This window comes from Dermacentor albipictus, chromosome 1, assembly GCF_038994185.2.
Source record: "Dermacentor albipictus isolate Rhodes 1998 colony chromosome 1, USDA_Dalb.pri_finalv2, whole genome shotgun sequence".
In the NCBI taxonomy this organism is placed as follows: Eukaryota; Metazoa; Arthropoda; class Arachnida; order Ixodida; family Ixodidae; genus Dermacentor; species Dermacentor albipictus.
In genome coordinates this window covers 523,648,666-523,664,381 of record NC_091821.1, presented here as the reverse complement: position 1 = coordinate 523,664,381, position 15,716 = coordinate 523,648,666, and the positions used below count along the sequence as shown (strand labels likewise).

Sequence of the window (15,716 nt, the reverse complement as noted above, 5' to 3'; positions counted from 1 at the left end):
CACTGCGGCAACGCTAGGCCTAGCTGCTTTGACGTTCGCTATGAAGCTTCTTGCCCTTGGATGCCGTGTTTTTTATTGAAAGAATCTGTTCTGTCAGCAGTGGCAGGGACTCCGCCTTTTTGGTCCTCGCGATTGGCTTAGAAGTTTGGAAAGCATGGTGTGTTGCAAAATGAAGGCTCCCGAAAGTCAGCTTCACCTTCATACAGAAATGTTACTTGGTGAAGCACACGCACAAGTATTGCAGCGAAGCATAACAAGGGCGGGGCGGGGCTATTGCCACGGGACACAGTTCGTATTCTTTAAATATAAACGCGTGCACGCGGTATTTCCTGTCACAGTACGAGCACCGATAAGCCTAATACGTGTACTGACAGGCCTACAAGGTGTTTTCGAATGTGCCTGTGGCGGTTTAAGCCCTTAAGGGCAGTAAATGGCATGCATTTATTTTTTCTAAATGGCCGATTTTTCGGACGTTTTCGCGGCTCCTAGGGAGTTCGAAAAATCGGACGTAGACTGTGCAACTGACTAAGATGATGTTTCAAATGGTCCATGGGGCAAACGAGTGGCGGAAGGAGGACAAGAACTGAAAGGACCTATGCATTGATGAATGAACGGGAAAGGGAGTGTGCCACCACTTCTTTCAAGGAGCATGAGCTCAAGAAACAGTGTTGTCTGACGCCCAGGTGCAGGTGTTCCTGATCCAGACCAAAATAAACTATTTGAAGCAATGAAACGGAGCACTGAGGTGTTGTGCGCGGGCTGAAAGTATGCCAGGACAGTTGAGGTTGCGCACCAGTGATTGAGAGAGAATCTCACTTCTGACAAAGTTCGGACCTCATACCAACGAGCTTGCTATCAGTTGATAAAAATAGCTCATATTCGAAAATATTTGCTTCTGCATGCATCTCCTTTTTATTCGTATTTGAGAATGCCCAACTCGATTTGCAATTTTTTTCGAAGATATTTTATTTGCTGTGCATTTTAATAACCCCTCGCTTCTATTCTCATTTTGAATGACGTGAACACTCCTCTTTAGTATTCAAATTGGATTAAGTCGTTTTTAAAAAAATTTCTCATATGCTTACTAGACCGTGACAGCAGCGGGTGATATGGTTTCAACCTGCCTTGACATAACATATAGTTCTGCATCACTCAGGGAATTTCGCAAAGGCACTCAGGGAAAACCTGGAAAACTCAGGGAATTTGGAAATGTCAACTTGGTAGACACCCTGGTAGCAACTTTCACTTCACAAGTTATATCCTGCAATTTTCTTTTATTCTCTTCTGCAGGTACGTTTCTAAAATTGTGATAGCATCTTTGCCTTTTCTGTATTAGTCTGTACAACAGTTTTGTGAACCAGGGTTTACTTTTAGCACGCCTTGGGGTTAACACTCGGGAAGGAACAAACTGATGTTTTAGTTCTAGCATTTTTTGTTTAAATAATGTCCACAAATGAGCTACACTTGCAGTTTCAGCTTGTGTTTCAAAAACGGTTAGATGGGAATCTAACTGTATGTATGTGATGATGTTTAAAATTGCTGATACACTTTTTGGCATATAGTTATTAAATTGCAGAGCAGAGTCAAAGTCAGCCTTGAAATTAATATATGGTGTTTTGTGGCTAAAAAGACACTTATCAACTTGTCAAACAAGTCTGAGAAGCTTCCTGCTAAATGTGCCGCATTTACTCACCTAATGATCACACTCGCGTAATGATTGCACCCCTGAATTTTGTCGTCAAAATTTGATTTTTTTATTTCCCGTGTAATGATCACACCCCGAAATTGCTGCAGCGATATGTTGTGTGCCAAGTCTAGCGAATAATGATCGCACTTACCATCTGTGGGATGCTACGCAAACTACTCTTCAAGACAAACCAAGCGGGCTGCACGCACCACTCATTCTTAAGTAGATGCCTCGATCATTTCATTACTTTCATCACTTTCCACACTTCCATGACTAAAAAAAAAAAAAGCTGCAACCAAACTTAACTTTATTATGTGTAGGCTTTATAATGGCTGTGGTCAACAACAAAAAAGGCGCCTTTCGGTTCTTCTCATCTGCACCTGTGGGCACGCCACAAATCGCGAGCGGCAACGATAGTAGCCATGTTTACACTGAAACGTTAAAAGTGTACCCTATTCATACGCCGACGCTTGTAACACAGCTAAGATATTCACCCACCTTTAGCGGAAACGTGCCGTATTAGGATAGTAGTGAAGACAGATGCCGCTATTTCCACATCATGCCGGCCATGTGTTTCTATGTCACTGGCAGCTAAGCGCGCTCATCTGTTTCTGTTCCCTCAAAGTGGACATGGCTACGTTATTGCCGCAAACTTGCCAATATTAACGATATTATTCATTACCGATACAGAAGAAACTCTCTCAATTCACGTAACGTGCTCATGAGAAGAAAAAGAAAAATCGCGTTTGGCGCGTTCGGCTTGCTCCGCCGGCCACCATTTTTGTTCTGGTGTCCCGCAGCAAACGTGGGACGAAAAATTTTTTTTTTCTTTTCGCGGGAAATTTAACTTGTGTGATGATCTCACCCCTGATTTTGCGTCAATTTTTCTAAAAAAGAAAGTGTGATCATTATGCGAGTAAGTATGGTAATCAGTTTAAAACAGTAACCCACTCTGCAGGTAAATGATGTACTAACTTAATTTAAAAGTTAAATAGCGTTTTATATTGTTCAACTAAAAGCAAGTTTGGCATTTTGCACTGCCTAGCTGTTGCCTTTTTTTCAAACTTTCACATGACACAGTACAGAGTAAGCAGGTAGCATGCAAAGGAGGACTGGTGATAAAGTAGTGTTCCAAAGAAACACTCTTAGCTGGATCAATCACTTTGGTTGATATATTTTCATGTGACCCTAATTGGCTTAGGGCAATACCTCACGCCAATGATGCATTACCTTGGATGATACGTCATACAAAATTGAAAGTATCTCATGATGTGGTCAAACAATAACATTGCCCACTGTCATAGAAGTGTTAACATGCTGTTTGCGTGAGAAAGTGCAAAGTGATTCGTATAGGTAGCAAATTCATCAGTGCAACTATAGCCTCAGGTAAATCTGAGCATTTACGTCACTTGCAATTGACAAGCCACAGCACACAAAAAGGTGTATTCAAGTAAGGGTCTATGTTGAACAATTGCCCACCTAGTGAAAAGTCTAATGTGGCAGGGTAATGGGCCAGGGCAAATAAATTACTAAATTTTGATGACACCTCCAATGATATTGTCACGTGGTAGTGATGTACAAAGAACACAGTAGCAATACTGTGGAAGACGAAACTAACTTTTATTGGGTGAACTTCTGCCCTCAAAAGCAGGCAACACTCAAAGAACGATAGTAGTGAACACACTCGGCGATCGGCGAAAATCTGATCAGTGGGTCAAGCGCGTCGGCTTTTGTACATCAGTGGTTGAATGTTCCAGAGTAATCACTGGGACCCGTGTGTCTTCCATGAAGTTCTACATTATTTGCGTTGTGCATAAAAGCAATCAGTTTACACAATGTTTGGTGACAGACAGCGGATGGAACCATCGATAACATTCCAGAAACTTCCGATACATCTAGGCGCGTCCGGCGCTGTGCGATAACATTTGTTAGATGGTGAAACGTGGTTGCCCGATAAAGATAAACTACTACACGTGTCAATACTCCCCCCTTAAAAAGCATCGACCCCATGCTGCAAACAAACGAAAATAATAAACAAATACACCTGTAGCAAAGAAACAACAAAATAAGGAAGTTCATCAGCGTGCGTAAAAGGGCTTAAGACGCACCACGTTGACCACTTCAGATTTTGTGCAGCGCCACTGTGAATGTGAAATGCCGGCTGGCACAACCTCATAGTCCAGTGCGCCAATACGATGGATGACCTTGTAGGGTCCGAAATAGTGTCACAATAGTTTCTCACTGAGTCCTCGTCGGCGTATCGTGATCCAAACCCAAACACTATAGCCGGGCTGGTACTCGACGTAGCCTCGTCGTAAGTTGTGTCAGCTGTCGGTACGCTGCTGATTCTTGATCCGTAGGCGGGCGAGCTGTCCAGCTTCTTCGGCGCGCTGGAGATAGGTGACGTCAAGATTCTCTTCGTTTGTGACGTGTGGCAGCATGGCATCGAGAGTCATCGTCGGGTTCCTGCCGTAAACCAGCTTAAACGGGGTAATATGTGTTGTTTCTAATCTTTGTTGATGTGCTTGAACTCCTGGCCGAAGTTTGTCAGCAACACCTTCATTTTTCCACCGTGCAGTCCAGCGATCCCTCTTCCGACACAAATTTCACGGTCGTGTAGTAGACGTTGGTCACCCTCGATGGTGCCTTCTATGTCAGTGGGTGCTTCGGTGCCGATGGAAAGGAGCGCGTTGGGATGCTCACTTGATTTTCGAGCACACTCAAGGCTTGGCGACTACGAGAGCTCTCCGGTGGTAATGCTTTATCTTCCGACAGCGTTATCGATTTTGACTTCAGGTTGATCACTGCGCCATGTTGGTTCTTGAAGTCTCTGCCGAAAATGATGTCTCGTGAACACTGTTAGAGGATAACGAAGATGGCAGGGTAAGTCCGGTGATTAATGGTCCCGCACTTATGCAATGTGATTCCGATGCCGTGTAGATTCCAGTCGGCGTTATGAGGTGTCCTCCAGCTGTCCAAATTTGAAGGCCTTCCAATGCAGTCTAAACTTTCTTCCACTGAAGCGTGATGGGTCCACTCATGATAAAGTAATCGGCTCCTGTGTCCACTAAGGCGGTAACTGCGTGGCCGTCGAGAAGCGCGTCGAGGTCGGCGGTTCTATGTCTTGCATTACAGTTAGGTATTGGTGTCGGATCACGGCTGCATCGCATTGACTTGGGGCTAGAATGTCGCGTCGTCAGGTCATTCATCATCGGTGTATTCTTTGCTTCCAGACTTCATCGGAACTGCTGTGTGTCGTTGTTATGTCGTCGATGTTCGCGTCGCGAACAGACGCAAAGAAGTGTGCGTCTTTCACCATCGACAAGCAACAACCAAAGAACCTTTATTATCAGAAAGCAGCGGCTTTTATAGACCACATCACGAGTGCCCCAGTGGCGCTGTAACTGCTGATGCTGCCCAAGCTGGCAAGCTATCTTATCGCACATCTTCCTCTCTCTCTCTCTCTTTTTTTAATGAAGCCACTTTTGTTACGAAGCTTGAAATCGTTTTGGAGGAACCACACACCTTCCGCTTCGTGTGTGATTGTGACAGGAATCGTTACACTGTCGCGCGCTTCTTTCATCATCGCCTATTTCTGGTGATTCCGCTGTCAGTTGCGTTGTTCCTCGGCTGTCTTCTCAACTAGTCGGAGGAAGCAGGACGAGATGAGTTCTGCGTGGAGAATTTTCCCCGGAGTCCACCCAGTACGACCTGGGCTCGTCGGTGCTTCCTCGAACAACTCCTTCTCTTTGGAGGTCTATGATCCATACGTCTGTTCCTTCGGACAGTTCGGGTAGATCGCGCACTCCGTGGCATCGGTCGTAGTCTCTCTTCTGGCGCTGACGCTGCGACCTCTCGAAAGCTGCCAGTTCTTGGAAGTCTGGTGTCCGGGGCTGGAGGCTTTCGCAGGACGTGGGCAGGGCCGTGTGCAGTCGTCTCCCCATGCGCAGCTCGGCGGGGCTGTATCCGTTCTTCAGTGGGCTTGCTCTGTAGGCGAGAAGAGTTTTATAAGCGTCAGCAGTTTTCTTTAAGAAGCCCTTGATAATTGTCACGGCGGACTCTGCCATTCCGTTGCTCTGATGATAATGAGGGCTAGATGTCACGTGTTGAAAGTTGTACTCTGTTGCAAACTTTGAAAATTTAGCGCCGAAGGCTCTTGAGAATTGTGGCCCATTATCAGAAACAACTACTTCCGGAATCCCGTGTCTGGCGAAAATGGACTTACAGTGGTTTATTATTGCTGAGGAAGTCGGGTTATTCAGCGCTACGAGCTCCGGGTATCGTCAAAAATAATTTGTGATGATCAGCCTCCATTTTCCCTCAAAAAAGAATAAATCCATCGCAATGCGCTGCCATGGCCTATCTCGAAACTTAGTCTGTTGCAGAGGCATCTTTCAGTTGGTGCTCTGCTTGAGGCAGCTGTGGCAGTTCTTAAGTCGTTCAATGTCCGCGTCAACACTTGGCCACCAAACTGAGCTCTTGGAACGTGCCCGGCACTTCTCAATGCCGAAGTGTCCCTCGTGAATTATTTTAAGAACGGGCTGCCTTAGTGTCGATGGGATCACTATCCGAGAGCCGCACATGAGCAGGTTTTCAACGAGGGCAATGTTTTGCCTCACGTTCCAGTAAGGCTTCAGGTCAAACTCAACGTCTCGACGGCTTGGCCAGCCTTTTGTACACAGGTTGATAAGAGCTTGACATACCAGGTCTTGCTCTTGGTCCTGGGCGATAAGCTGTAAACTCGGCGCTGTTACCGGGACTGACGAAGTCACCAATCGCAGATAGCTCTGGATCTCGTCCTCCAGTTCCAGGGATTCGGTTTGTGGAAGAGGTGATCGAGAAAGCGCATCCGCCACCGTCAAGTCCCGGCCTGGAACATACGCAATGTCATATGTGTAGCGCATCAGACGCATGCGCATTCTTTGTCACCTCGGTGTTAGTTCGTCAATTCCTTTTGACCCAAACAAAGATACGAGTGGTTTGTGATCTGTCTCGAGGCTAAAGCGCTTTGCTACGAGATAATCACGGAACTTTTCACTAGCCCATACGAGGGCAAGTCCTTTTTCAATTTGGGCGTATCGCCGCTCGGTGGTTGTAAGAGTTCTGGAAGCATAAGAAATCACTTTGAATTGACCGTCTTTTTGCCTTTGGCGCAGAACAGCTCCAAGACAGTATGATGAGGCGTCTGCTGTGACCACTGTTTCCATGTTTGAATCATAGATTCCCAGAACAGGGTCCGATGAAAGAAGAGTCTTCCACTTCTTGAAGGCGGCTTCCTGCGCGGGACCCCACACAAAATCCTGTCTTGAACTCATCATGGACGAAAGAGGCTGAAGGACTTCCGCAATAGGCGCACAAAGCGGGCCAGATAATTTGGCATGCCCATCACACGCCGTAACTCTGTCTTGGACGTCGGGTGTAGCATTTCTGTCACCGCGTCAAGCTTTTGCTTATCGGGACGCACTCCGTTGTTCCCGATTGTATGTCCCAAAAATGAAATCTGCGTGACACTGAATTCGCAGTTATCTCTGTTCAAGGTAATGCCCGCTGTGCGGAGGTGGTCCATCACTGCCCGAAGCCGCTCGTCATGCTGCGCCTGCATGGCACCCCAAATAAGCACATCGTCCATGTGGCAGACGACTCCCTCCTGTCCTGAAAGAACCTGTCTCATTCGTCTTTGAAAATGTTCGGGGGCCGACGTAATTCCGAACGGAAGTCAGTTGAAATAAAATTGTCCGAACGGCGTGATAAAAGTTGTGTATTCTTTGCTCCCTTCACTCAGCGGTATCTGCCAGAAACCCGAGTTCGCGTCGAGTTTCGAAAACATGCTGGCTCCCCATAGCATTCCGATGGTGTACTCGACGGCCGGGATGGGATGCCATTCTCGTTGAACGTATCTGTTGAGTTCCGTGAAGTTAACACAGATTCGAACAGCACTCGAGGGTTTAAGAACGACAACCATAGGTGCGCACCATGTAGTAGGCTCGGTGACAGGAGAAATGATGACGCCTAGTGCTTGCATCCGCTCGAGCTCGTCTTGTTTTTTTGAACAAAGGCAGGGGGACTCTACGTGGGGACGACAGCGTGAAAGGCTTTGCTTCCGGATTCAACTTGAGGTCGTACTCTTCTTTGAAGGTCCCCATTCCCTGGAACACTTGTGGAAAATCAGATTCGGGGTCCAGTTTCTTCACTACGTTGATTTGTGGTATTACGCAGAGCCTTTCTATCGCTGGTTTCCCAAGAAGAGGGGTTCGAAGGCCTTGAAGTACGTACACGTCCTCGCGGCTGCTCGTTCCTGCAAACGTCATATTCATGGAAGCCATACCAGATATGGCAAGGGATTTACCATCAGGCCCCTGAAGCCGACGCTTTGCTGGTTAAAGTTTTATCGTGGGAAAGATGTGAGTGGAGAGCTCCGCCGGAATGACCGTTTCGTCCGCTCCAGTATCTATTTTAAATACCACATTCGACGATTCAACAAGAATGGGAACTTCTCACCTGTAAGCAGATGAATGGGACGCGACTCCGAGGAAGTCTGGTTCCTCGGTCCGGTTTTCGATGTTCCTGACAGCTCTGGTTGATCGGCAAACCGCTTCGAAGTGTCTTTTGTCGCACTTTCTGCAGACTGCATCTTTCGCTGGACAGGACGCTCGACTGTGCCTGCTTCTTCCGCACCAGCTGCATGGTTTGGGAACGTTGTTTCCACTTTCAGGCGGAGGTGAGTTTTTCCCAACTTGTCGCGTACCGCTCTGGGACTGTGTTCGGTGAACTTCCTGTTCTCGCACGCGGTGAATATCTGCCTGCTCTCAGTTGACAGTCTCGTGCTCTCGTGCCACCAACAACGCTTTCTGTAGTTTTAGGTCCGGATCGAGTTGCAGAGCTCTCGAGATCTTACGGTCTTGGAGACCCACCACGAGACGATCTCGAATTAAATCCTCCCGCAGCTCCCCGTAGTCATACGTGGAAGCAAGCGCGTGCAGTGCAGTAGCAAAATCCTCGACAGATTCGCCGTCTTGTTGCGTTCGGGTGTAAACTTCACCCTTTTATAAATGATGTTCCGTCGAGGAACAAAGTAGGCCTTGTACTCTTGCAGTATGACCTCAAACTTCTGGTCGCCAGGCTCAAGCTTGCACGTATTGAAGATATCCTCGGCTTCAGGTCCCATTAGATACACCAATGCATCTACTTGACTCTTTTCTGGCTTCCCGTCTAGTCCAGGTGCAGTTCGGAAGCGAAGAAATTGCTGTTCCAGGGAGGCCAGTCGTGAGCATTGCGAAGCTGAAGGGCTCGGGTGGAGCAATTTGAAACAAAGCCATCTTACTTGGTCTTTCCTTGGAAGGCACTCGGCGTGTCCGGCGTCTGGCACTGTTTAGTGGGCCTGCGTCGTCGTCGTTTCAGGGCTAGTCTGACGTCCGAGAGCCGTGGTGCCTCAGATCGGCGGGCGCCACTTCTGACACCATGTTTGCGTCACGAACAGACGCAAAGAAGTGTACGTCTTTCACCATCGACAAGCAACAACCAAAGAACCTTTATTATCAGAAAGCAGCGGCTTTTATAGACCGCATCACGAGTGCCCCAGCGGCGCTGTAACTGCTGACGCTGCCCAAGCTGGCGAGCTATCTTATCGCACAGTCGAGATAGTCTCTTTGGCGTCTTCGGCGGCGGCGGACGAGGATCTTCATCAGTTCAACGAACAGCCACCGCACCTCCATCAGTTGCTGCTTTTCGTTTTCCGAATATGGGCTCACAGACTGGCCCTGGGCTGGGCCACTGTATGGTCTTCGTTGTAGCGACAGGTAGCGGCCTGGCGATGGGAAATAGGACGGTCATCGAGAGTTCCACTGAGTGGCGGCTAGGTAATCGGCAATGTCACATGGGCGCTCCCCAATTTGTGGACGCGGCGCTTTGACGGCGAACCCTCTCAGTCCCAAGTCACTGTATGAGCATCGGCAGTACACATATGGCTGGCTTCTCCACAGTAATCGCAGAGTGGGCGGTGGTCAAGGGCTTTCCAAATGTCCGTCTTCCTCGCTAGGTGCACTGGGCTATGGGTGGGCGTGGAGCCGGCGGTGGCGGCGGACGATGGAATTACGGCGTTACAGGGCCTTGATGGTGTGCGACGGCGGCGTAGGTCATCACTTCTGGCTGGGGCTGTGATAATTGAGGTTGCACCTAAGGAACTCCAAGCGATCGCTGAACCTCATCTTTCACGATGTCGGCGATCGAAGCCACTTGAGGCTGCGACGAAGGAAAGACCTTGCACAGTTCTTCGTGCACAATGGCCCAGATGGTCTCTTGAAGGTCGTTGAAACGTAGTCCTTGGATGGCGCACTGCGACATGAGCACTTGGTGGTTATATTGCCGGGTGCGTATTGCCAGAGTTTTCTTGATGGTTGATGCCTCTGTAGAAAACTCAGCTACGGTCTTCGGCGGGTTGCAAATCAGTCCGGCGAAAAGTTCTTGCTTGATGCCCCGCATCAGGAAGCAGTCTTTTTCTTGTCCGACATTTGCGAGTCAGGCCAACTCCTCTGTGAAGATCGTTATGGTCTCATTGGGAAGCTGTACTCGGGTTTCAAGTAGCGTTTGGGCGCGCTCTTTACGCATGACGTTTGTGAATGTTTGTCGAAAGCCGGTTTGGAACAGGTCTCACGTCATTAAGGTGGCTTCTCGATCCTCGAACCACATCCTGGCCACATCTTCTATAACGAAATAGACATGTCGCAGCTTGTCGTCGCTGTTCCAGCTGTTAAACATAGCGACCCTCTCATACGTCTCCAGCCAGCTTTCCGGGTCCTCAAATGTGGAACCACGGAATGTCGGTGGCTCCCTGGGCTGCTGCAGAACTATTGGGGCTGCTGTGGCTGCCATTGGGGCTGTCTTCTTGGTCTTCTCTGGAAATATTCTTGGATGATCTTCTTCGTTGTATCTAGTAGAATTCCGTGTTCCAGGGGCAGCTGCTGTCGCCGACGGCTTGCTCAATGTTTAGGGACGATGTTGGTGTTGTCTTTGCAGTACGGGTTCGGATTATGGCTTGTCGGGGCGTCCAGTACATGAACGTAAAGCACCTCCACCAGATGTGCCGTGGCAGTGACATATAATGAACACAGTAGCAATACTGTGGAAGACGAAGCTAAGTTTTATTAGGTGAATTTGTGCCCGCAGAAGCAGGCTGCACTCGGAGAATAACGATAGCGTCAAACACACTTGGCGATCATCGAAAATCTGATCAGCAAGTCAAACTGGTTGGCTTTTATACATCAGTCGTCGAATGTTCCAGAGTAATCGCTGGACCCGCATGTCTTCCACAAAGTTCCACATTATTTGCATCGCGCATAAAGCAATCAGATTACACAATGTTTGGTGACAGACAGCGAATGGAACCATCGATAACATTCGAGAAACTTCCGATACATCTAGGCGCATCCGGCGCTGTGTGATAACATTTGTTAGGTGGTGAAATGTGGTCACCCGATAAAGATAAACAAGTACATGTGTCAGTATTATTGAAATAGGTGCCAGAGAAACAACACAGCTAAAGTTATAGTTAGGAAGAATTTTTAATAGCACCTCTGCAAACTGCTGGAACCCTCAGCATCATGCCTGTTCTACACGCACATATGTTGCAGCACATTCTTTCTCGGATGTAGGCGCCTCCACACATCACTGTGTGGTCTCCTCAAAATAAGGTTAAAAAGCAGTCTGGCACAAGTTCCCCAATGTGATTCATTTTGCAAGCACCGGCCAAGTGCTGACGGTGGTAGAGCGAAATTGAAGTTCGTCCTTGTATGGAAGCCTCAGCCCATGTTTTATCAATTGTAGTAACAAAGCATACCTTTTACAGGACACATAAATCTTAAATTAGACTGCTTGCTTATGCTATGCAGTAAATTCGTGTAGTGAAACTAAATCACACAGAAAATATTTAGAATACAGAACTAATCACATACTGGCTTGAATACATTTGCTCATTAGGGAAGCAAGGTGTAGCAAATTTTGGCTCATGTATGGAATACAGTAAAACCTCGTTAAACTGTACCTGCATAAACAGTAGTTTCGTTTTAAAAGTAGTAAAGTCAAATCCCCGACTCAGTGGCCATTGAACATAATGTGTTTTGTATCCGCATAAACCGTACCGGCTTATTGCGTACAATCGGTTAAAACGTAGCGTTTCCACTTTTCGTCATGCAAACACGGCGGTGCGTCATTTCCATTGGGGCGGCCTGGCAGAACAAGCCTCAGAGATCGGAATGGCCTCCAAGCGCCCTGTGCGTTTGCGCGTGAAGCCACATCAACATCATTTCGATGCCATGCCAGAGAGCGTTGTCAGGCCCTGCACACTCTCAAGTTCAAGAAATGGCCACAGAGGGTGAAAAAGTCGACCGCGCACCGCTGGTAATAAACAAGCATAGTAGAAGCACTGAAGGAATGCCCAAGGAATATCTCGTGCTAGGGGCGCCATAATAAGTGCAATTTTTTCTTACAAACTTTTTCCTACAATTACCTAAGCATGCTTATTACATAATATAGGCCACAAAATTATCTTTGTTAATTAGATACTGTACTTTTCGTTAGTAAGTTTACTATTTTTTTCATTATAAACACAAATAGCGTTCAGCATCATCCATCTTCCACGTGACCTCTGGCCTGTATTTTAAAGTTTTACCGGTATTTTCGAGCGCATGGTGGCATGGATTCATTCGTTCGCACACTTAGACTGGTTCCTCCTCTGTTGCTATAGCTAATTTATTGCGCTTCGATGTCTCCCGTTCTTTAACTTGTGGTGAAGTCACGTGTTTCCAAGCGGACATGTAAGCCCGAAAACTATGTTTCGGTCGTGAGCCATGCATCTGCATCGAAATGGGAACCATATTCTGCGACTGAGGACAGCAGTACCGGTGAGTTGTTTAATATCGCTTCTGAATCTTTATGTAATATTGTTCTTGTTAACTTATAGGTGGAGTCAAGTTAACGGACTAGATGCTGCATTACATATGGGCAGTCAGGACCTTCCGTTGCTGTTTCCAAAATAAACTTTTAGTTGCGAATTCGCAAAAGAGAAAGCAATATCGGAACACGCGTCACATTTTTTATCTCGTTGTAGCCGTAGCCATGGGTGACAGAGTAGCCTTATCAATGTATTTTTTTTTTTTTTCGAGTCCACCTGTAAGTTCTTTTGTCCACAGAACCGAATAACCCTTTGATAAACTGAAGCTAAAGCACTGAATTTAATGTATCAACCAGTTTCACACATGATAATGCACCCATATTTCGTACCTGTTGGTTCCAAATGTTCTTGCTGTTCAGTTTGGTTTACCTGAGGACGTGTATTTTTGTAGTAGTGAAGCAGTGCATCACGTTCATGAAGAAAAAAAATGCATCATTTCTAATAGCTTTATGTCTTTCATGCATTTGCTTGTGAAACCAGCAGTCTGATCTCTTCTAGTGTATAAATGAGCTCACAAATGTTCTCACTTGTGATCTTAATAATACTTAAGCTGTTGACATGCATTGTAGTTAGTCAGACATCAATTTTATGGAGTAGCAATATTTATTTACCATGCTGATAAGCACCCTAGAACAAACAGTGTACATTTGCTTGTGTTCTGTAGTCACAAACCATTACAATGTAAATGTCATACCTTGTCGCATTTCATATTGCAAAATTGTGCTTATTCAATTTCTGATGCAGCCAAAATTTCTATTCCAGACATGCAGTAGTGAGGACGGCACCAGTATAAAGCAACAAACTCCATGCACTAAAAAGAAGTTGCTGCCTGCTACAAAAAGGTAATTGTGTGGACTTTGGCTGCTAGTACAAGGTAAACAATAACTGGTTCAGAAATAAATATGCTCGACATATGCTAAATTGGCTTGCTAGTCTTGAGATACATGTAATTTGTTTTATCATAGGAAGCCAACAAACACTGACACCAAGGACAACATAGGGGAAATTACTTGTGCTCCACTTTAATTTCTATTAATTTATCGTTTCTTCATTTAATTTATTAAGCACCTTTCCCTTATGTTGTCCTTGGTGTCAGTGTTTGTTGTCTTCTTATGATATGACTAATAAAAATCGGGCCCCTCGGTTAACCCCCTTTCTTCTCATTGATTACATAACGAGGGTCTCGAATCTGGCAACATTGATGCCTTCAGGTACCATATCTGGGTTTATTGACCAGTTGCCTGCACCCAAAAAGATCACGTTGTCGTGACGCCTGCGGCAAAAATAATGTTCCACGTCCGCCGCCAAGGTCTGTGAGTGGTGGCGCTGGCTAACACTCCCAGGGTTCTACTAGGACACATAAATACCGAAGAAAGTGGACGGGGAAACAGCGCCGCGGTAGCTCATTTGGTAGGGCATCGCACGCGAAATGCGAAGGTTGTGGGTTCGGTTCCCACCTGCGGCAAGTTGTTTTTCCATTCACTTTAATTTACATTAATTTATCGTTACAATATTTCATTTATTAAGCACAAGTAATTTCCCCTATGTTGTCCTTGGTGTCAGTGTTTGTTGGCTTCTTATGGTATGACTAATAAAAATCGGGCCCCTCGGTTAACCCCCTTACTTCTCGTTGATGTAATTTGTTTGTAGCAGAACTATTGTTGGTATTTACAGTTGAGCATAATTGGTTCGAACATAAAAGAAAACACTACATGACTTTGGATAATCTCTGCTGTATCTTATGTGTCACTGTTCTGCCCCAACAAAGACTGTGCCAAGCACATCTTGGTCATGACGGAGCCCCCATTTACACCAGCAGGAAGATGCTGGAGCCGAATGCGCAAGGCTTTACACTACGAATAAAGTCGTTCCAGAAGTATTTGGATGGGATATCAAGTCTACAGACGACTGTGTCAAGAGTGAAAAGAACTTCTGCCATCATTCCACTAGCCCGGATATTGGCCGAGTCATCCAGGTACCTCAACAGCAAAAATTATGTCTTCAGATGTACCTGCAGCCTCTGAACAAGCACAGACGACGCTGGCCAAAAGATTTCCGTCAGCTTGCCCTACTTAATGAGCTTCCTGGCCTTATCAAATTGCCTTTGTGCCAAGTATAATTTTTTTCCAATGAATGCAAGTTTTTTCATTCCACATTCTTGTTAAAGATCATTCCTTTTCCTCATCCAAACATTATAGGTCAACCAATTCTTTGCTCATACTTAATACCAGTCATTGCTAGTAGCACAACATTTTTGTAGCAGTATTTTCTAGCGTATGTTGCCGTGTGCAATTCCTCTCCTGAAATAGCTGATGTGGCATTGGCATGTGTCTTGTATTAACATTTGCACTGTGTGCTATGTAGCATTAAACTTTTAATGTTTTTGGCTTTCAGTGCTTGCAAGGTAAAGTGGCTTCTTTCTTGAATGCAAGCTTTCTTATTCCTATATTTAATTCCTAGTCTCGTTCAGAATTGCTATTCTTGCTTGACAGCCTGTGTTTTTGCGCAAGCTACATTGAAGTGATTTATTGTGGAATCTTGTTTCGCTTCTGTCCGACTTGGTACTCGTCACCGTGTTCCATTTTTTGTACGTGGGAGCCTGGTCAGTTGCATTGGGAAACAGTCTCTCAAGCCAAGCACCTGTTCCTGGATTCCGCACAGTGACATAGACTCCGAATTTACACGCACCATGATTGGTGCTCCCCATTCCGTCCTTTCCATGCTGCTGTGGTATGCAAATTTTGCTTGTCGCCTTCCTCGGCCATGATTTGGCGTCAACAGACTATCATAACTTATTGCATGGTCCGAAGTGTATGAAGCTGATATCCGCATGGGTGGAAAGGCCTGCAAAAGTGGCTAAAAATAAAAAAATATCAATAAAATTTTTTTTTCATCACTATTTACGACGGAGGATCAGTCCACTGCACCCCTTATCCCTGAACCCGACTACCCTTACATGGAACCTAATAACATCACCGTCGAAGGTATATCGCGTCTAATTACAAACCTCAAATTATCTACATCTGCCGGTATTGATAACATTAGCTCCAAAATACTAAAGAACACTGTCTCCGTTTCCAGCCA

At 46.1% G+C, this 15,716-nt stretch overlaps 1 protein-coding gene and 1 pseudogene across 4 annotated transcripts in view; one reads left to right on the top strand and one right to left on the bottom strand.

The window, feature by feature from the left end:
• Nucleotides 1-15,716, top strand: part of LOC135908127 (very long-chain specific acyl-CoA dehydrogenase, mitochondrial-like) — a 460,653-nt gene that overhangs the window by 57,047 nt on the left and 387,890 nt on the right. The gene's annotated exons all lie outside the window — the stretch shown is intronic.
• On the bottom strand, nucleotides 5,298-7,112 carry LOC139060130 (uncharacterized; annotated as a pseudogene).